At 34.5% G+C, this 23,262-nt stretch overlaps 1 protein-coding gene and 1 long non-coding RNA gene across 33 annotated transcripts in view; one reads left to right on the top strand and one right to left on the bottom strand.

Moving 5' to 3' along the window:
* The window catches only part of RALYL (RALY RNA binding protein like), a 765,932-nt gene that overhangs the window by 177,509 nt on the left and 565,161 nt on the right, over positions 1–23,262 (bottom strand). The window lies entirely within an intron of this gene.
* LOC146403812 (uncharacterized) overlaps positions 1–23,262 on the top strand; it is a 55,221-nt gene that overhangs the window by 30,853 nt on the left and 1,106 nt on the right. The gene's annotated exons all lie outside the window — the stretch shown is intronic.

Genomic DNA, 23,262 nt, shown 5'->3' on the forward strand with positions numbered 1-23,262 from the left:
GTCAGATAACTTCAGATCATCTTCTTAGATATTTTCTAAAGATTAAATAGGACAGTGAGGCTAGAACTAGATCTTCTCATTTTTCATCTAGGCTGAGTCTTTCCTATCTTACTCTTCTTCCATACTATTCAAATACTATTCAAGCTCATACTAAGATGGCTTAAAGCTGCACATTCCACTTGACAATTGGGTAAATTGTGATCAACATTCCAGTCCAGACTTACCATTTCTACTTGCAAAGATATGCTTCTGTTAATAAACACTCTGTTGAATTATGACCAAGAGTTAGAGGGGAAAAAAATTGAAAATAAAGCAAAATTCTCTCAGGCAGTAAGGAGATTAGATGAATCCATTCAAGTAGTGCTAGAAGTTACCTGTAACCTGAGTGGGACTACAGCAATATATTTCCCTACTCAGTGAGCTAAAAACAGTTTAAAGGGATCAAGATACAATGGAAAAGGTGACAAAGTGATTCACTAAGTTTTCAAAACTAATTCTAAGCTGAAATATGTGGATTTGTCTTTTATTTTTGACCAAGCAGATAGAAATTAACTCTAAGAAAATTTTCGAGTAACTGTAACTTGGTTAGAATCTGAGAGAACGCGGGGTCCAACATTTTTCTTTGGGCTTAAATATGTGATTAAGATAGAAATAACTATATCGTGATCTTGGATTCTGTCTCACTACAATAGAAACTCCATTCTCCTCACCTAAGTATATTTAGGCCCTGAAAAGAGGAAAAAAAAATGACAAATTAAATCGTCATTATTACTTTTTGTTAACTTTAAAAATATTTTGTATAATTTTTTAAACTATGTTACTTAAGGTATTTGAAATAATAATTACAGCTTAATAATATTTATAAGATATACTTAGAAGAAGTATGCATGCTAGATTTACGTCTTATCTTTTAGGCATTTAAAACATTGAGAGAACCAGATGTACCAAAATTATATATTTAATGTCATAAATGTTCAAGGTAATATAATTAGGTGTTCGTAAAAAGGATTAACTATATGGAGAAATTCATTTTCTTAAAATAGAATTAATTTGAACATTAATGAAAGAACATTAAATTTTACTATTTTGAAGAACAGTATTTTTGAGTGTATGAGATTCATGTATATTGACAAATTTCTCTATATTTCTTCAGTTTAATGTATGGAGCTGGTTTCTTATCGCACTATCTTTGGGAGCACTAGACCATTTTAATGCAATCTCTTATGAGGGAATAAATAGAATTTATTTTTCTACATACAAGCCACGAGAAAGAATGCCTTCCAAGAGTTGTATTTGGTGATATAGTCCAATAAAATAAAAAGTACACAGGATTCCTCCTTATGATCCATGACTGATGCTCTGATTTTCTTTTTATCACACAGTGTGCTTGGGTTATGGTCTGATGAGGAAACTGGTATCCTCTTTCTGGAGTAGAAAATTACTCTTAGCCAAACTGTCTAATTTGAATCAAAGAATTTGAAAAATGGTAAGCTCTTTCTCAATGTACTTAAGCATTACCAAAGTTTCATACTGTATATGTTTTAAAGTATATTCTTTCTTTCAATAGAAGTTTATATACTTGTGACAGAACTAGTATTTGCTGAAAAAATTTATTATTATTATTATTACTCTTTTACATTTTCTTTTGAGTGACTTTCCCCATCCTGTGGGAGGTGTCTATTGCCTTGGATTCAAATTCTTATTGCAGAATGCAAGGAGAAAAAAAGGTCAACTTCAAAGTTTTTATATCCAGAGTGTGGTTTTTTTTGAGTCTGAAGCTAGAAAACACTTTTGAAAGCCAGCCTTTGTTGAGAGATTAAAAAGAAATTTCTCTATTCTTTCACTCTGTCAGTCAATATCAAGAGATACCCCGTAGACTCAATCTTAGTTTTTTCCATAGCCTAGAGAAGCTACTGCTACAACTAATCTGCTTGAACTATGAGGCCAGTTACCTTTGGAAGAGGCATAATATGTAAGAGAATTCCAGGCCCAAAATTACATGCACTTTTAACCCCAAGGGGTGTGGAAAGAAAAATATAGGGGTAGAAGTAGGAGGTAAGCAAAGAGATATATACATCAAAAATCCAGTGACTAGGTTGAAGGAAAAGACAAAATTACAGAGTTTTTGGACAGTTTCTGTATTGAATTCTGGAAGTAGAGTTTCCAGATGGGCATTACTTGCATAAATAAGAGATACCTCATAAAGTAAAATTCTATGCACTACCTCACAAATGGGAGCCTCATGAAGAAAATTAGGTAGTTGTAGAAAAATTAAGAAGCCACATTTTCCTTGCATTACTAAACAGTGGAGAGTAAATCTTGTGACCCCAACTTACCCAAGAGAGTCACTTCTGTTATAACACATGTGTGTTCCTAAAAATTGCTGTACTATGCCACATTGCACAATAAAAACCACAGGGCTTGTGGAAAAATGTGGGTTGTTGCACAGCACTCAAATGCTTTATCACTGATATATTAAAAAAAAAAGATCCTAATTAAAATAGTAGCACAGCTTTACATATGCTAAACAATTAAGAAACACACAAGCAGGACAATAAATACGGCACTTTATCTGGAATAAAGATGTGACACTTGTCTGTGGAAGGGTTGCAGCTTGTGAGTTAATGTGAAGTAGTGTAAGGGGATGATCTGAAATCATAGGGAATGTTTAGCACCAGGTATGGAAGAACTAAGGTGACTGGTGAACATAGTGGTAGATGTTTGAAGTGTGTGTGTGTTTGTGTGTGTGTGTGTGAGTCTGGAGTGGGGGTTATGTGTTACTCTTTGGATAGGTTTAAGTGGGTGAATGTTTTATGTTCATCTACTGTTTTTCTTATACTTATGCAAACACAATTCCTGTTATGCTTAAATTACTCTTTAGTATATTAATTACCTTGGAACTGATTCACAGTTTTAAAAGTACTGCTTGCACTTCAAGGTTTAATATCATCATTTATTGTTCATCATCTCTAGTACAGACAAAAAGGTCTAAATCAGGAGCGCCATTCAGATACAAATCCCAAGATCTCTGTTTCTCTAAATAAAAATGATTTTTCCTAATCTCAGTGCCAGCAAAATAGAAGGCAATTCTGGGCCTTCTATTAGTGACCCTCCTTTAAGAAACCTTAAATGACCTTGAACTTTTTGTGGGTAATTCAAGCTGGCAGTTTTCAAAGCGTGGTTCCCAAATAATAATTTACAGATACCCATGCCGAAGTGTGTTTTAAATGAGACTGTGCAATTAAATGGAATCTAGTTTCTTCCCCACAAAGGTCAAGCAGTTGGTTCTCTGAGCAGTGTGGAATAGGTTTAAATTCTTGTCTCTCCTAAAGGATGGCTTCCTGCTTTGCTTCATTGGGACTTAAGGGGAGAGAAGCAATAGCAAGAGAATATCTGGCTCAGTCCAGTAGCATTTTTAGGCAGAACAAGCAACATCTGTTTTGTGTCTTGGATTTACACAGTGGGGCCCCAGCTGCTTTCTTCCCTGCACTTCTCCAGCCAGAATGGGGCAGGATCTGTGAGGTCAGGGGAGATGGAGGGAGATGTGAGTTTAGAATTACAGATGTTGCAGAGTGAGCAGTAACAAATGAAATAATCCACTCTTATTCATTCTATCCCATAATTCTCAGTATCTCCTCCGTTTTTCCTTTTATTTTTAAAGTTGTGATAACACGTATGTATATACAATACATTCATGTGTATCTATCTATCTATCTATCTATCTATATATACACACACACATATATATACATAACAAAATTTACCATTTTAATGATTTACAGGTGCGCAGTTCAGGTGCAGTGAGTACATATGTCTACCATCCATTTCTAGAATTTTTTCATCTTCACCAAATTAAACTTCATGCCCATTAAACAATAACTCTCTACACCCTCTCTCCACCCTCAGTCCCTGAAAACCACTATTTTATTTTCCTTTACTATGAGTTTGACCTCTCTAGCTACCTCATATAAATGGAATCATACAACATTTGTCTGATTTGTTTCACTTAGCATAATGCCTTCAAGGTTGATCCATGTAGTCTTATATATCAGAATTTATTTTCTTTTAAGACTGAATACCATTTCTATACCTAATTTTCTCTTCGTGTTGACCAAAAAAGTACTAGGTATTTATTTCTAGACATTCTATGTCTTGGCCTTTTTTTTGCTGCAGTTCTTAGGATAAAGTGTGGTCAGATGACACAGCTGACATAATAAGCTTGAAGATATTCAATTATTCCTCAGGAATTTCTTCTTCAGACTAAATAATTCCACCTTCTAAAATACCATGCCATAACTGTCCAGACTAGAGAATAAAATTGGTGACTGAAAGGTTGAAACCATTTTCTTAGACCAATCTGTCTTCAAATACCAAGCACAAATTGACAGTGTTTCCGCAAGAGGTACTTTTAGCTTGATGAGGGGAAGACAATCAGCAAGAAGGCAAGGTGACATTTCTTGTGGTAGTATCTTTTATTTTCTGATGGTCATTGTGGCTAAACTATTTCTAATGAAGAAGTGAGGAAAAGGACTCAAATGCAAAGTGACCTTTGAAACACAGGAAAGAACCTAGAGTAAGAAAACTTCATTTCACTTCATCCCGTGTCAGGGAATCACTATCTTATTTTAGAATGCTGTCATTTTAAAGCTTTGAAATGCTTTCCATAGAAATGATTACATTAATCCTGCAGTCAATTTGTCTGAAGTTAGCAAGTGGTACAGCTATCAAAAGTGCCACAAAAATAATTGACTACATTTTAAAAACTAGTACTGTGACTGTAATTTATTTTCTTGGGATTGCCAGGAAATAGCAGAAGAGAAATAACTCTATCAGGCACCAGAAAAGGAAAGATAAATTGAATAATGCCAAGCTTAATGTTATTCAATGATCTCACTTGGTCAATAAGTAGCATTAACTTCTGGTTTCAATTATTTTTTCCCCTTAGGAGCACACAGAATTTAGGGCAACCGTCTATTCTTTTCTGGTTTAAACTGTATGGGTGCAAGTCAGCCTGATGGATAACCTAATCTGACTGCTGAAGGACAGTCTGATTCTCTGTAACACTTCACCAGGACCAACGTGTAACGTATTATCCTAGGGAATATATTATTTTCCCTTGGGAGACGTTCCATTACTCCTGCATTTCCTTGCTTTAAATGCTTGGTGCATATCAAAAGCAATGACTTTTAGGAGTTGATTGTACCTCTATCAGTTTTCTCTAGATCTTTTCTACTCCCTGGAGTCACAATTATGACATGTGACTAAAAGCAGATAGCTGCTAAAACTTCAAACAGGAGGTAACAAATTATGTGAATGTATCTTTCTTCCTTCTTCTTTTGCATATGGTTAACTTCTTAGGATTAATATTTTAAAATTTTATTTTTTAATGGCTGCACCTATAGCATATGGAAGTTCCAGGGCCAGGGATTGAATCCCAGCTGCAGCTGTGACCCACACCACAGCTGTGGCAATACCAGATCCCATAACCCACTGGAATGGACAGGAGATCAACCCTCACCTCTGCAGTAAACTGAACCACTGCAGTTGGATTCCCAACCCACTGTGCCACAGTGGGAACTCCAGGATTAATCTTTTTTTTTTTTTAAACAAATATTTTTGCTCTAATTAACTTCCTAGATTTTACTAATATCTATAAGTTTGTTTTCATTTATTCATCATTTATCCAACACATAATTGTATGCTATTGGTTGAGGATGTTTCTTCAGAATAAATAAAATCACACGATAGTTTAAAATATCTTAAAAATTTTTCAAACACTGTATTATCTGAACACTGACTCTTTTTGTGGGCAGAAACTTTTGCTATTATACATAAAAAGGCCAACCAATTTTCCAGGAAGGTATTTGATGTTATATTGGATATTTATCCATTAAATTCATAAGGCTATAATTCAGTAGTTGTCAAGACCCTAGCCAGTGATTTTCTACCTAAACTTGTAATAGACAAGGTTATCAAAGACAGCTGAACTCTTTAAAAATTAATCCTTATGTGACTTTAAACTTCTCGTGTATGTCTTTTCACCTCTTCTTTGTTCTCCTCTTCAGTCTTCCACTCCATCCCCCTTCCCATCTCAGGCTCAGGGGAGCACCTAAGTAAAAAATAATAATGATAATGGCCTTGGAAATAATTAGCCAGTCTAATTTCCAAACTTTAGATAATATCTGGCCCACCTTTTTGGGCAAGAAATTAGTTAGAAACTTAAAGAATATACAATACAAAGGATTGTGAAAATTAAATCTCTTTAAATTAAATATTTCCTCTGACAAGGACAGACTTACGGGCTGGGGGCTGTATGCTGTGTAAGTGTGTGTACTGTGTGTGTATGTACATATGTGTGTATGTATGGTGCAAATCCTTTCCTTTCAAAGTGACATTTTCTTCAGTAAATTGAAAAGGCAGTAGGGGGAACATCACTCTCCAGGCACAGACAGTGGGGATGGAGTGATGAATAGTGAGCCTGGAGGATACTACTGCAAACAATGTCCCACGGGCTAGTGCTGTCACAGTCCTCTTTTCCACCTTTTGTATGAAACACAATGTCCTTTATTTTCTAGGCTTTTTCTGAGTCTCAACCAAGGTACGGTACTGAAACTGTACCTAGGAGGGAGCGGATTCGGATGCCTTTAAAATAACCATTCCTGAGTTCCCATTGTGGCTCAGCAGAAATGAATCTGACTAGCATCCATGGAGACACAGGTTTGATCCTTGGCCTCGCTTAGTGGGTTAAGGACCCAGCGTGCCATGAGCTGTGGTGTAGTTTGCAGATGCAGTTCGGATCTGGCCTTTCTGTAGCTAAGGCACAGGCCAGTGGCTACAGTTCCAATTCGAACCCTAGCCTGGGAACCTCCATATGCCACCAGTGCAGCCCTAAAGACAAAAGAAAATAAAATAACCATTCTCCCAAGTCCATTTGTGGGACTATGGCTTAATAAACCATAACTCCTTTTCTGGTGGCCCCTAATTAAAAAAAGCACCCTCCCTCTTCCTTCTTTCTCTCTTATCTTCCTTCTCTCTTTTTCTTGCAAGACTCTTCAGGCTTCAGAAGACATAACATATTAGTGTACAATTATAATAGTAACACAAGTAGGTGTCATCTGGCACTTTGATTACATTAGGAACATAATCCTTTCATTATCTTTGCCTTTCCAGCTTTTGTCATCACTGAACCCCCAGGTGAGGCTAGGATAACTTTTAATTACTGAAAGCTTTTATCAGAATAATACAGAAACTTCTAAGCCATTTGTACAGAGCCATCAAACTTACACCCTATACAATTCAATTTTTGTGATTCATTTTTTAAATCTCTGGATTTATAATGCAAGTCCAGAGATGTATTAATGTGTTATAGGCATAACAATGAAACCATAAAATGTTTCTTTTAAATTACAGACTTTCTTTTTAGAACAAATTATACTGCATTGTATAATGCTAGTTGCTCTCACTCTGTAATCAATGAGAGAAAGAGAGAGAGAGAGAGAGGGAGAAAGAAAACAAGCTGTATGTCTCTTTTCTTCTCCTGACCTTTAATAACCCTCAGGACTTTGTCTTTTGTTAATTTTCTCAGCCCTTCATCCTGCATAGAGAAATTAACTCTCTAAATTTCAAAACTTTTTTTTAATTCTTTTTAGAGCTGGCATCTGCAGCATATGGAATTTCTCAGACTAGGGGTTGAATCAGAGCTGCAGCTGAAGCCTATTCCACAGCACAGCAATGATGGATCCAAGCTGCATCTGAGACCTTCCCCTCAAGCTTGCAGCAACACGGAATCCTTAAACCCACTGAGCAAGGCCATGGATTGAACCCACATTCTCATGGATACTAGTGGGCTTCTTAACCCACTGAGCCACAACAGGAATTCCTCAAAACTATCTTCTCATGGATGACTCTATATCTTTCAAAAATTTACACTTTGTTTTTGAAGGCATCTATTTCCAGAGGGACATGACACATACCTAACATATAATATAGAAACCTAGGCTGGTTATCTTGCTTCCCTAAAAATACCTTTTCCAACTGTTCTTTAATAAGCACAATACTACTGACTTCCCCCATTTTTTTCATACCACAAGACCACGATTCTCAGACTTGTTCTTTAGCTCTGTTTATTCTCCACATTTATTTCGGAACTAAGCCCTTATGAGACAATGATTCTTTGCTATTGCTCTAGCCATTCCTCTGAAACAAACCCATTACAACACGCACACCTGGGCTAATACTTGGATTTCCTGTTCTGTTCATCCCACTTATGTTTATTTCAATTATTTTTTATATCTTTCCACTCTTTTTATTAAGGCATCCCAGTCAGTTTTCACTTTTTCATATTGAAGTTTAAAGATTCCCATTAAATCATACTCAACTAATAGTTCTCAGCTGCATTTTTCCAAAGTGATCTTCACTATTATTAAAAGTGATTCATCTGCTTCCTTCAAGTGAACCACTTTAATCCATCCTCTAAGGTATTGCTATTCTTTCCTTCATGATTTTGCTCAAATTATTTCTTCTACCTGGAATATCACTCTTTCCTGCTCAGTAATTTCTATTATTTTCTTCAAGTCATGGAGCATAATACTTCTCCCTGAAAAATTCTCTCTCACTTCTATATCTTTATGTCTATACTCTTCATTTTGTTGTTTATGCCAGGGGAGATCACGAAGGAGATGGGACCTCCAGTTTGACCAGTGAGCCCCTTCCCCTCTCATTGGAATGTGAGTTCCGCTTGCCTTCTTCATTCCCAGAAGTTGCCCCAAGGACACAGCCTTGAGATGGTAACCTGGATAGTACAGGTGACTGAACCCAGTTAAGGCTTCTATATAAACTTTTAAGAGTCTGGTTGGCAGGTGCAGAAATCTACTCATCTTGTGGCCACTCAAGACAAGCCTCTTAAGTAAATCCCCTTGCTTACTAAAACTGCCACCTGCCTTGCTTACTAAAACTGCCACTTGCCAAACTGGAGTGGTGGGCCTCTCTCTTCGGTCTCTCCTTGCCCTCCTTCTATGAAGGGAAGTGGAGAACCAGTTTCAGATTACACCAGGAGGGTCCCGAGGTTGTGAATCACCAGTTTACTTACATTATTTAATTTAATATATTTCTATCTCATCTGAATTTTTCCTAGTTTCTTTTGAATTAAACTATAACTCTCTAATTCAGTTGGTTAATTTTGGTTAACTAGTATCTGAGACAAGCTCTCTTTCCAGTTATAATACAAAGTGAAGCAATTGATAATTATCTATGAGCCAACAAAAGCATTTGGTAATTGTTTATGAACCTACAAAAGAAAACCACTCTTACCAGTGACAATACAATACAAAGCAATTAATATTGTCTTTGAATCAACAAAAGCATTTTATAGTTTTTATGAACCTACAAAGAAAATCATAGCACCAGACCTGAATATTTTTAGCCAAGTTTAATCATTCCAATGAGCTTAATTCTCAATGGGAACTACAAAAAAAGCAACACATAAATCTAAACTTTTATAATTAAAAAAATTACATCTTAACAATGGACACAAAAATTAATTTTAGTATTTCTATTAACTTTATGTTTTTGCTGGCAATTCTAATACCATCTTCAAAAAATGATATGTATTCATATACCATCAAAATAGTTCCTATTTAATGAGCCTTTTATCTCTTAATCAGCTTCATAATGTTTAGAAATAAATATATTTCGGAATAAATAAAAAATTTACAATTAAGCTCCATCAGTTAAGAAAATAATCAATCTTAAATCTCTCAAAAATTGCAAAGTTTAAACACTTTGGATCGTGTTTAGGCAGTTACTGTTAGGTCACGCCATTAAGCTTCACTGCAATTATGATAGATTTACAGTCAGTTCACTAACTTTACACACACACTTGTCAAGATATTTAGATATTGTTTATGATGTTCACATTAATAACTCTATATATCTGAGCTGTGTTCAGGAAGTAGTTGCAAAGTTTATGTTTGTTTATATTTTCCCAAATGATTTGTCATTTTAGGCAGAAAGTTAGAAAATACAAAATAACAAAGGGTATAAAAAATATTTGTAAGAGTTTTGCTAACAATGATGCAGGTTCAAGTTTTCAGAGCATCTGTGATATCTAACCCCACTTGCTGCTAACAGTCCTACAATGACTCTTCCAAGATTTCAGGTTGCCACTTAAATCTTTAGTTTGGCACATGAATGAATCATAGTCTGGCTCTAGCCTTGTCATAACTATATCTCTTAAGGACTTTGTATTTCTTAATTCTCTTCCTCTGTTTTCTCCACCAGAAATGTTTATCTCTTCTTTTGAATTCCTACTCTTTAAAACTCAAGTACCACCTCCCTCAACCTTCCCTGATGACACCATCTGATTTTAATGTGCTCTCTGGCTCCAGTGGCTATCTGTGCTTCTTTCATCATGGCACTTAGTACAGTCATTGATTTACTTATTTGAATATTTGTCTGAAGTTCATCAAAGGAAGGAATATATCCAATTTGATCACATGTTAATACTTAGCACCATGTTTGACAGAGGGGAAATAGACAATATGCTTTTAAGTAAAAACGTGGTTTATTTGTATAAACTTGATGTGAAAATTAATCTAATTATCAGACTTACACACTTCATATAGCATCTTTTTTGCTTGATACGTGTGCCTGCCAGTGAGACTAGTGTATACGTGTCACATAAAAGTCCAAAATAACCTTTAGATCTATAGAGAAATCTGTTAGATTATTTAAATGGAAGGAGAAAAAAGTTCATAAAATATCTCCCTTAAAAGTCAGACTGTAGGAGTTCCCGTCATGGCTCAGTGGTTAACGAATCTGACTAGGAACCATGAGGTTGAAGGTTCGATCCCTGCCCTTGCTCGGTGGGTTAAGGATCCGGCGTTGCCGTGAGCTGTGGTGTAGGTTGCAGACGCGGCTCAGATGTTGCTGTGGCTCTGGCGTAGGCCGGCGTCTACAGCTCCGACTGGACCCCTAGCCTGGGAACCTCCATATGCCATGGGAGCGGCCCGAGAAATTGCAAAAAGACAAAAAAAAAAAAAAAAAAAAAAAAAAGTCTGACCGTAGAAATTAGCACAACATAGTAAATTAACTACACTTAAAAAAATACCAAAAAAGTTTGATTATTATTGGTACATAGGCTAATATTGAGCAAAGTTTATAAGGATACACATAATGTTTTCGAACTAATTTTATCTGTTAGCATACCTTATGAGTTAAGACAAATTTAAGTATGTATTTACCTTTAAGTTTGCTGCAGAAAAAAGTTAAATGTACTGCTAATAGTGACAACTAATAGTTTTTCAGTAATTCCTGGTTTGGACCATTGTATTTGGAATCGGTCAGAAATTTCATGTCTTGGCTTTCTCACTATTACTTCTTGGAGCTACTTAATCTCTTTAAACCAGTTTCCTCATCTGTAAAATGTGAATTGCTTGGTATAGAACTTGGCAAGAAAGAACTCCATAAATGTAGTATTGTTTCAGTAGTAATATTAAGATCTCTTTTGTCTTTCAACATTTGTACAGGGCTGAATAGAATTTAAGGAGAAGAAAACACATGAAAGTATTTCTTGTAAACATATTTTCATTTTAGTGGTCGGCAGTGGAATAATATGATCTCTTTCATGAAGTGGAAAATAACAACAATAATTGTACTAAACATCAGGTAAAAGAGATTTAACTAGGCCATAACAAGCAACTCTGGATATTCAAACACAATAAGAAATGGTTGAATTTTTTTCTTAGAGAACACAAAATTCTGAATTAAAAATAAAATTAAACTGTGTATCCCCTGAGAATGGACCGCTAAGCATGCTGTTTGAAAATAGAAGTGTTGTATCTGGAACCTAATATATGGCACAAATGAACCTTTCCACAGAAAAGAAAATCATGGACTTGGAGAACAGACTTGTCATTGCCAATGGGGAGGGGGAGAGGGGTGGTTGGAGAGCTTGGGGTTAATAGATACAAACTATTGCCTTTGGAATGAATTAGCAATGAGATCCTGCTGTGTAGCACTGGGAACTATGTCTAGTCCCTTATGATTGTATACATGTATGTGTAACTGGGTCACCATGCTATACAGTAGAAAAAAAATGTACTGGGGAAATAAAATTTTTTCAAAAATTTAAAAAATTAAAAAAAAGAAAGAAAATGGAAGTGTTGGAGTTCCCACTGTGGTGCAATGGGATCCTTTAACGCGCTGAGATGGACTGGGCATAGAACCTGCATCTCCACAGAGACCTGAGCTCCTGCAGTCAGATTCTTAACACACTGCCACTGTGGGAACCCCTACTGCATGATTCTTATGTGGCAGGTATTGCTCTAGGTCCTGGGGATACATCATGAATAATTGGGGACAACACTGCAGGGACAGGTGCCAAAAATTCATTATCCAGGCTGCTGATATCCAGGATAACTCTTGGGGTATTTTCCCCCTTAGTACTGTGGTATCTAAGGTGGTAATGGACAACCCACCAAAAAGGCAAGCACAACTTTGCTTCTGCCCCATTTATGACCAGAAAAATATTCACCGAACTTCCTGATGACATATTATATACATAAGTGTGTGTATATATGTATATAATATTTTTATATCATATTGTGTTGTAGGTCATAATTTGCAACAGCATATTTACATCTGTCTTCCACAAACCCATGTGTTTAATTTTAAATAAACTTATTTAAAGTTTTTTATTTCCATTTTTTCACTCTGGGTACCTTAGTGTAACTTATCATATTTATTTCATTATGATATTTCCCATATTCCGCATGGTTTTGTATTTATCTGTACTTTCGGCCATCACTTTAATGAATACCTCAGGCATCATTTTTCCACTATTTCTTAGATAGTGCTATTTTCAGTTAGGACTGCCAAGATATTGGGTCTTAGATCAGATAATTCTAATATAAGAAGAATAATCTATATGTCTTTAGTGACTGATAAAAACAGAATACCAGATACAACGGGATAGACTTTGGCATTTTATATACACATATGTATGTTATATACATTTATATGCACACACACATACACACATACCTGTATACATATATGTACACATATACATATATATTGGCATTATATACATATATATTTACTCCTTTTACCAAATTAAGAAATTAAACTAATGTAAATCTTTTTGCTCTTGCGGCTTCATCATTCCATCCATGATACCCAAAATATAACTGTTATATTATGCAATTTTAATAATAAAGAAATAGTAAATGAAAAATTTTTACAAGGCTATACCTTAAAAATGAAAGAAAAATTTACCTTTGGTATACTCTCTTAAGGTAAAACTAATAAAAATAGAATAATAAAATTCATCGTTTTAGCTAATTATAGTAATTTTAAACAGTTGGGCAAAGATTTTTATTTTTTCATTCTAAAAACTACTTAATTTAGTAAATTAGTTTGTAAGAAATTTAAATTAAATGGGGCTATTCTCAATAGGAGTAAAAAATGGAATTAACAGCAAAAGATATCCAAGGAGAAGCAGAGATAAATATGAGTGCCCACTTGCTGATTCAAATAGACTGTGCAGAATTTGTATGTTACAATTTGTGTGCATAAATCATGCACTTTACACACAAAGAGCAAGATTTATTTGTGGCAGTATCCCCAAATAAAATGATTGTGTGTATTTTCAAACAAAAAGAATCCTTTGTATGTAGGTCAACACACATTTATTTTGCAGCAACAGCAAGCATTTGTTCTGCCTTTTTAATATTTTTGTTAGTCTCCTTTGAACATTTAATCCAGAGGTAAGAGACACATTATGTGCAGCAAAACTTTCCCATCCTGGATTTGGCTGATTGTGACAGACCAGGTGTTTCAGGGCTGACTACCATTCATCAAGTGCTTTTTGTGACCTATGCACAGGGCTAAGAGTTTTGCAGATATTTTCCTATTTACCAAAACAACAATATGCTGTAAATTCCGGTATCATTCAGTATACATATATTTATAGTCCTTTTCATTGGCATTTTATATACACATACATTCATTATACACACACACACACATACACACAACATATATCCATACATATTGTATATATGACTATACATATAGTCCTTTTCAGATTCCTTTCCCTAATAGGTTATTACAAAATATTGAGTGTAGTTTCTTATGCTATACAGTATATGCTTTTTCACTATATGTCCTCTCACATAAATCATTGTGCTAATAAATTCACAGAGATAGGCAGATCAGGGATAAAGCTATGGAATGTCAGAATGAGAAGGAATACTACAGCATGGAAATAACAGAGCTGGGAGGCACCATTTAGGAAGTTACTGCTGTAGCCCAGATACCAGATATTTACTGCTTGCAATAGTTAGGTAGGTGTGCAGGTGGAGAGAAGTAGATGGATTACAGAACAGTTTAAGAGATACAATCAGTGAGGTTTGGTGATGGATTAAAAATTGAGAAAGAATTTAAAAATGATTACCAGATCTATTGCCTGCATAATCATTATAGATACTGCTTGTCTGCACTTCAAAATAGAGGGAGATTTTTTTAAGCAGAAAATCCTATTCTATGTACTCAGGTAAGATATTTCTCTGAGCTTTATCCTTGAAAAAGTGTTAACATTCCCACACTGCTCACCACACTGTTACTGGAAGACTAAGTGATCTCGAGCTCTGCCATCCAACTCTGTGGGTGCAGATCTCAGCTTCTTATTTTACAGGTTCTGTAGCCCCAGGCAAACAAGGTTTTCCAAGCCTTCATTTCCCTTTGTACAAATTAGAGATAATGACATCTAACATATAGATTGTTAACATCAAATAACCCTATAAGTAAATAAATATACCACGTAGCCTATTTGCTTATTTTACTTTTTGTCAAATGGACAATTTTTTTTTCAGCAAATGAATTCTGTTATTCCCTGTCACTTTCTCTTCTATGCCCCTATTTCTTTTGTATTTTCTCCATTTTCTCCTCTTCCTCTTCCATACCCATCATTATTAGCATCCTTCTCTTTTTCCTCCTCCCACCTCTTCTTCACTAATATACTCATTCATTTATCTCCCAATGATTTTTTAAATTTCTTCTTTTGCATTAGCCCTTTAATTTCTATTCCCACTACCAACCATTGGAGATTATTACTTTATTCCTCTACTAACATGAACTGTGTCATTGCTTCTGGTCTTACCACTTCCAAATCACGTGACAAACCCTTGTCAGACTAGTGTCCCAAACTACTATTTAAATATCATCCCATTGTCCTGCTCAGAAACCTTTATAGCTCTTCATTGACTGTGTATGGAATATAAATATGGTGAGGATTTATGTAGGACTTTAGAACTAGAAAACATTGTTTTGTTTTGGTTTTTAGTTCAGATAGTTCCTTTTTAATTTTATTTTATTGGAGTATAGTTGATTTACAATGTTGCATTAGTTTCAGGTGCACAGCGAAGTGAATCAACCATACATATAAATATATCCATGCTTTTTTCCCATATAGGTTATTACAAACTATTGAGTAGATTTTCCTGTGCTATACAGTAGGTTCTTGTTAATCATCTAATTTAGACAGCAGTGTGTACAGGTTATTCCCACCATCCCAATTCTTCCCTTCCCATAATGGTTTCACATATGGTAACCATACGATTGGTTTTGAAATCTTTGTGAGTTTGTTTCTGTTTTTTAAATAAGTTCTTTTGTATCATTTTTAATCAGATTCCATATAAGTGATATCACATGATTATTTAGAGATACCATTGTATATCTCTAAGGCTTGATGTCCTCTTCTATAAAATAGAGACAATAACTCCTTATAGGTTTGTTGTGAAAACAGTGTTTTCAAATGCTTAGAATCATGTCACACACATCTCAGGAGACACTCAGTAGTCGAGGTTCTCATCATCATAGAATGAATGTCACACTTCTAAGTAAACCACTGAAGATCTTCCAATATGATGTCTATTCATATTTACATCTCATAGCCCCCCTTTCAGCAGAGCTATTCAAGAGGAGTTCTAACCTGGGGATCAATTTGGCTCTTCTTTATTCTCTAAATCACCAGGTGTCTTCAGAGTCTCTTTTTCACTATATACCCTCCTCTCTACTTCTGATTACCAATAATCTACTGGTCCTTCAAGTTTGAAATACCATGGCAGAAATAATCTTATTTTCTCAAGATGACAAGGGAATTTTGTGCACAACTTGTGTAGTATTTGTGTAAATTTCTTGAGGAAGTAGACTACCTCATGTATATTTATAGCCCCAGGCATAGTATATATATCATTAAATAAGTGTTTGCTATTTAATATTTAATATTTAATATTTTTAATATTTTTCTTACTTAAAAGGTGAAAGTAGTGGCTCAGCTGGTTTAGGACCTGGCATGGTCACTGCAGAGGCTTGGGTTGCTGCTGAGAAAATGGTCTCATGAGGAAAAAAATTATTTTTCCCATTCCTTCTTTGTTCATGGAATTACAGCATGGACATGATGACCATCGTGTACTTTGGCCCAAACTAATTAAAAAATAAATTAATTAAGTAAAGGCTGAAAGTAACTAGGGCTGGAGCCATAAGAAAGTCACAAAGACTTGGTAAAATCTGAAAGGAGCTGGAAAAAAAAAAAACAAATTCTTAAATTTGGCTCACAATTAATAAGGTAGGTTCTTTCATATATACACATATGAAATAGGTATATATATATGAATCATATATAGGGATATCTTATAAGATTGCATATTTTGTTTTCAACGTGGATTTAAGCTAATTTCTGTTTTATAAACACTGTTGTTAAGAATATCATAGTGCTGTTTACTCTCTTTTGAAAGTCTAAATAGAGTTTAAGTCACAATAGGTTAGTGATTATCCTTTAGTTACAATCCAAAAATATTAAGTATACTGCTAAGTGGCAACTAAAACATCTCTTTTGGGTTTTTCCTAATTTTTCAACCAGTATCTATAAGAAGACATTGCGTAGAACTATATCTTCAAAAAGAAAGTTACATAAATGTAATCTGGATCAATCATGCTGCCAGTGAACAGGTTTGTCTATTGTGCAGTTATTCAAAATGGTGGATAGTTCAAAAATTCTTGATTTTATACATTCAGATTGCTCTAAGGATATTTTAAATATCTGAATTTACTTTCATAATAAAGAAGCACTTCTGTTGTCTTAAAATTTTGTGAAGTGGTAATATTTTATTGTTTTATATCCAATGAAAATACAAACCTACTTGCTAGTAAAGAATAACTATTTTCATAATCTCATTTTAAATGTAAAGGAAACTGCTTATTTAAAATTAGATTGCTCAATGTTATTAAATGTTTTTGCTACTCCTATATGCACCCGGGAAAAAAAAGCATAAAATATATTTATGCAGGTTGTTTACAACTAGATTAAGCTTTTCATCATTTCTAATGTTTATGAGTAGAGTATATAGGAATCCGTTTGTACCATTTGTTATGAGATTCACGTATCTGGGTTCTGGCAGTTTTATTATCGCTCATAGTAACTCATATTTCTAAATTGAAGGACTCAGAGACATATACTACATAATGTTCACACTCAACTAGAACATGGTGAATGTAAAAATTATTGTTATTAAAAGACTGAAAATTAAGTTTTTTAAAGAAACATTATTCTTTTGTGCATGAACAGATGTATTTTCTACTAAGGGACATGACAACACTTTTGATTAAAGCATGCGTCAAACTAATTAATCTATTTTGGTAGTCTATTCCAATCTTATCAAAGTTCTTGTTTAGTGCTATCCTTTTTCCTTGGTAAACTGACTAGATTGATTGGATTCTTTGTTCAAAATAATTAACTATCATTATCACAAATCAAACTTCTACAGTAATCGGGAAAGAAACCAGAGTGGCCTATATCTATTCTTGGTTGGTTTTTGTCATGACAATGTATCTTCATATAGTATTTAATGAACTTGGCAGTATTCATTAGATATATATATATATATAATTGAAATATATACAACAGTCTTACCTGCCATTAAATTCAGACTGTGATAAACAGTAAGTTGATTGCATAACAAAGAAAGAATGAATGAAGCTATGCTTTATAATTAATAAGTGATTGAAAAATAAAATATTCTTAGAGGTCATAATACTATTCCCATTATGAAAATAGCATTGAAGTACTCCATTGGGGAAGATTAATTAAGCTTTGTGAAATATACAGAGTACTTCTGCTTAGAGTTTAATTATGGACTATTGATTTGATAGTTATCTGGTGAACTTCCAAGCACAAATTTCAGGGAAATGAAGGACTTGACTATAAAATCTTAAACAATGTAATGAGTATAGTTTGGGAGAAAATAATGAAATAAGATCCAAAGAATAATTGAGAATTTTGGTAATTAAATTGATGAAATATGGAGGGAAATTTTTTTCCCACTTAATTTTATAATGATTTGGCAAGTAAGAGAGTAGAGGCCCAAACAAGTTGATTCAGAAGTCCTCAATGAAAGCCTGTGGCTCTGAGACAAAAGAGATAGAAGATATGGGTTCTAAATGAATGTTAAAGATGGTACTTTTTAAATTTGGCAGAATTTGGAGCAATAGGTCTAAAGCTTTGGCTACTGTTCCTATACCTTATATAAACAAATGGATGGCTATCTGAGTATCTTTAACAAGCATGCCTAGCACTCCAAAGGGGTGAATAAACAATGATGAAATATCTCTAAGGAGGAAATGAAACCTACCTTTTATATTGTTACTGAAAAATAGAAAATAATTTAAAACCATGAATTTGGAATCGTTATTAGACTGCCAAACATGAAGTGGACTTTAGGTTTAAACCTTTGTAACCATGCGCAGTGTTAAAAACTTCCAAGAATATCACGCTAATTCAAGGACTATTTCATTAGAAAGTTAATTTTATCAATGTTACTGAATGTAATCAATACAAGTTAAAATATAATAAAAATAAATGATATAAACTAAAGCCAAAGACTCAACCATATTAGTGAATTCATTCATTCATTCATCTATGAAACGCCCATTGAGCTCCTACCTTGAGCAGGGTACAGGCCAGGAAAGGTACAAGATATAAAGATTAAAAATAAATCTTGTCTTATTGATCATAATATACTAGAAAGAGCTATGCAAAAAAAATAAATGTAATTTGTAATGTGCCAAGCACTTTAATAGAGATAATAAAAGATGATGGAAAAGCACATAGGAAAGACTTTTGTGGGGGAATGGTGAATTTAAAAAATGTGGCTTTGGGCCCTTTAGAATGGTACTCTAACCAACTCAGGTAAGAAGCTTGAAATAAATTTATCAAGCACATAACATTTTTCTTTCAGTTCTTTATTGAATTCCTTATTGCTCCTCTAACAATTTTATCTTTTTTTTCAATTACCAAGTCCAGAAAGTAAAATGACTTGTCAGTAAAAATCCTTGGAAATCTCAATTATACTTAGCAAAGAAAAAAAGTGTAGCATGGAGATCCTTTCAGAGTCTCTACATTATTCTAATAGCTTCTTTTTAACTGCTCCATTCTAAGCTTTTATGTCAGAAATTTGCCAATGCTGAGAAAAAAGTTTGTGCTCTAACCATTCAGGTCAATTTTATGTGCAGTATTCATTATTGACACAGATTATACATCCATATATATGAAATATTGAAAGCCCTTGAGAGAGCTTTCACCTGACATAACTTTAAATGCTTTGAAAATGAGGTCACATTTAGTCACAAGTCAAGAATTCTTAGTTGATATCATTACTGAGTAATGAGAATAATGGAAGGGACACTGAAAGAAGAGAATAAGAAAGTAGTCAGTGACAAACTATAGAAATGATCTCTGAAAGTATAGCCTTTCATTATATAAAATAAATAAGATTTAAAAAAGAAAGTGGTCAGTGAAATTCTTTATAGGACCATTCTAATTATATCCCAAAGTTTAAAAGTGGCATCACAAATTAGGAACACAGATATATCATATATGACATGAAGACTCAACTTTCCTAGATTCAGTCAGCAGGTCCTGCACTTGGTTCAATTACTCCTTCTAGTCTATGTCTCTGTGATGTTGAGGTCTGAAAAAAATCAATCACTGAGTTACTGCTGAGATTAATAGCTACAAATCTGTGGAGAAACATACAATTTGTTCCTCTAACTGATGCAAAATTGATGTAACAAATAATTAAATCTAGAAACAGAGTCAACTCTGGATAGAGGGGAAAACTGGGGCATTGAGAAGCAAGTTTTAATTCTGAATGTTTTATCACCCTTAAGACTTCAGTTATCAAAACATAATGATACAAAAATCTGGAAACTTCAGAAACTAGCTCAATGATTAGTGCAGCAGAAGTTCTTGGGAAAAAAATCCCCATATACATTTCATGCAAATTCCAAAGTGTGCCTTAAATTTGGGGTTGACATTATTAAATTACAAAAGACATAATTGTCTTTTTTTTTTTTTTTCCATTTCTAGGGCCGCTCCCGTGGCATATGGAGATTCCCAGGCCAGGGGTCTAATCAGAGTTGTAGCCACTGGCCTACACCAGAGCCGCAGCAAAGCGGGATCAGAGCTGCATATGTAACCCACACCATAGCTCACAGCCATGCCGGATCCTTAATCCACTGAGAAAGGCCAGGGATTGAACCCACAGCCTCATGGTTCCTAGTGGGATTCATTAACCACTGAGCCACGATGGGGACTCCTCCTTTTTTTTTTTCCTTTTTCCTTTTTGGGCAGCTCCACCAGGGATCAGATCTGAGCTGCAGTTGCAACCTATGCAGCAACCATGGCAACAGTGGATCCTTTAACCCACTATGCCAGACTGGGGATTGAACTTGCATCTTGGTGCTGCAGACACACCACTAATCCTAGTATGCCACAGTGGGAACTCCTAAATTCCTTTTTATAGGTCTTATGAAATAAAGTATATTAGCGTTCTTAGCAGAGGAAAATAACTCTAAAAGCTGAGATCAAAAAGGCCTTAGTGGATTAACATCATTCCCAGACATTTGTGAATATAAAAAGGAAAAAGGAAAAGATATTGGAGTTCTGTTGTGGTGCAGCAGGTTAATGAGCCAGCACTGTCACTGCTGTGGCTCAGGTTGTTGCTGTGGTGCCAGTTCGAGCCCTGGCCAAGGAACTTCTGCACGTAGGCATGGCCAAAAAGGAAAAAAAGGAAAAGATATTTCATTAATAGACTGCATTTTAGTGATTTATTTCGGGAAAATAACTGCAGTTTCAATTGCTGAAACAAGTGCATAAGTAAGGCAATCTGTTCCTTTAATCTTTCAATAATTATTGATTGAAGGTTTCTTAATGCCAGGCCATGCTGGGAATATAGCTGTGAAGAAAGGAAACTAGTCTCTGTCCTCAGGGGTGACGCCAAATGACTGCATATACATTTTAATTTACATACGAGGCACACATAAGTTACAAAGGAATACATCTAAAGATCAGCTCTACTAGCCAAAATGAACTTAGAGAAATTAATCAGTCGGAGATGACTGTCTAGACTGGCTCCTGAAGGAGGAGTAGGAATTAGCTAAGATGGGAGGGTAGGGTGTTCTAAACAGAAGAAGCAACATAAGGACCTAATGTTGGACAGAATTCCTCAGAGAAAATAAAGAAAATTCAGTATCACACACTAAACTGGAATATGCGACATGGGATGGCAAAAAAATGAATTCACAAAGTAAGATAAGAGCCGGTCAAGAAAAGCCTTGTAATTCTTATTAAAGTCATAAAATGAGACACTTTCTTAACATATACTTTAATGCAATGATGGGAAAATATGTTCACTACAACAAAGTAACAAAGTTTAGATGGATAAATATTGTGAACGCTTTCACTGAATACTGGTGTAAACACTGACCCAGAATAACTGAAGAAATAACCTGTAAAACTTTTAGTTGATAACAGACTGACGATGTTTACTTGTCAACTGAAATTACCTCTATACTTACTTGGTTTTTCAAGAAATTTGACATTTAAAGTTTATTTAAATTAGGACAGGTAGACGTTCTCTTGTGGTGCAGCAGGTTAAGGATCTGGTGATGTCACTGTAACAGCTCAGGTTGCTACTGTGGCCCAAGTTCAGTTTCTGGCTCAGGAACTTCCACATACTATGAGTGCAGCCAAAATAAATAAATAAATGAAATAAATGAATTAGGACAAGTAATGGAAATATGTGTGTGTGTGTGTGTGTGTGTGTGTGTGTGTATTGCCACCCAACAATTATAACAAAATCTTAGTTACATAATAACCTAATTAAAGGTTGTTACTATTTTACTTTTATGGATAGAAGACAGTAAAACACCCAAAGCATGACTGTCTATAAAAAAAAGAATTCTATAAATGTTAGTCGTGACTAATAAACATAGGTGAGAAGTTCATAATTTTTTAGGTCATGTTACTTTATAATAATCATAGAAACTTAATAATGACCAATAGTCACAAATTATTTCATAAGGAGTACCCAAACCTAACTTTATTACTATATATATATGACAAGGGTAAATGTGTTATGAAGCTATACTTTTATTAAATACACAAAAAGGTAGTGCAAAGTGTAAAATGTGTCCATTATACCAGAAAATCTCCACGGAAAAGAATTGACAGTCATATGCTAAGTGTCAGTCTATACCAGTGATTGGAGTCTTATTCAAAACTTAGTAGAATATAGGCTGCATTGCAGCATGTTTTATCCATTTCCATTTAATGATCTTAGTTAAAAAGTATAAGGTTATATTTTCCTAACTGAATATGATTTCATAGAATTATAATATTTAGAACACATTTTGTTGGGAAAAGGTATTATGACAGATATTTCTTATACCCTACAACCTATTCCTAAGTTAATATTGATAAAATTTAAAAACGTGGGCAACTTACTGGGAATTTTGGTCCCCAAACCATTTGATTCATTAGCATCCAGATAAACGAGGCAAGATCTACTTAATTGAGCTTGAAATATATGGCAAATTACTACAACTGTTGATTTAATTACTGTCAGTAGTAATCTAGGAGAAATAGTATTACTAACGATTAGTAGTTTCCCCAACTAAGAAAGTTAGATGATTGTTTCTATTGGGCAAAAAGTGCTTATAAGCCTCTTTAACCTGATGGATTACTGTTTTATTATAAGAGAACTGGTTAACTTAGCATTGTTCTAATTTCCACAGCCCCATTACCCTAGACTCAAAAGAGAATCTCAGCCACAAACATATCTATGAGCTTCATGAAACAATTTCTTCAATCTTTTCCCTGTGCTTTCTGATCAACTTCTTTTCAAGTAAAGACCAATATTTTAA

This window comes from Sus scrofa, chromosome 4, assembly GCF_054392235.1.
Source record: "Sus scrofa isolate SSC_HxYL_T2T_F1_AM1 chromosome 4, Sscrofa_HxYL_maternal_Yorkshire_Landrace_v2.0, whole genome shotgun sequence".
In the NCBI taxonomy this organism is placed as follows: domain Eukaryota; kingdom Metazoa; phylum Chordata; class Mammalia; order Artiodactyla; family Suidae; genus Sus; species Sus scrofa.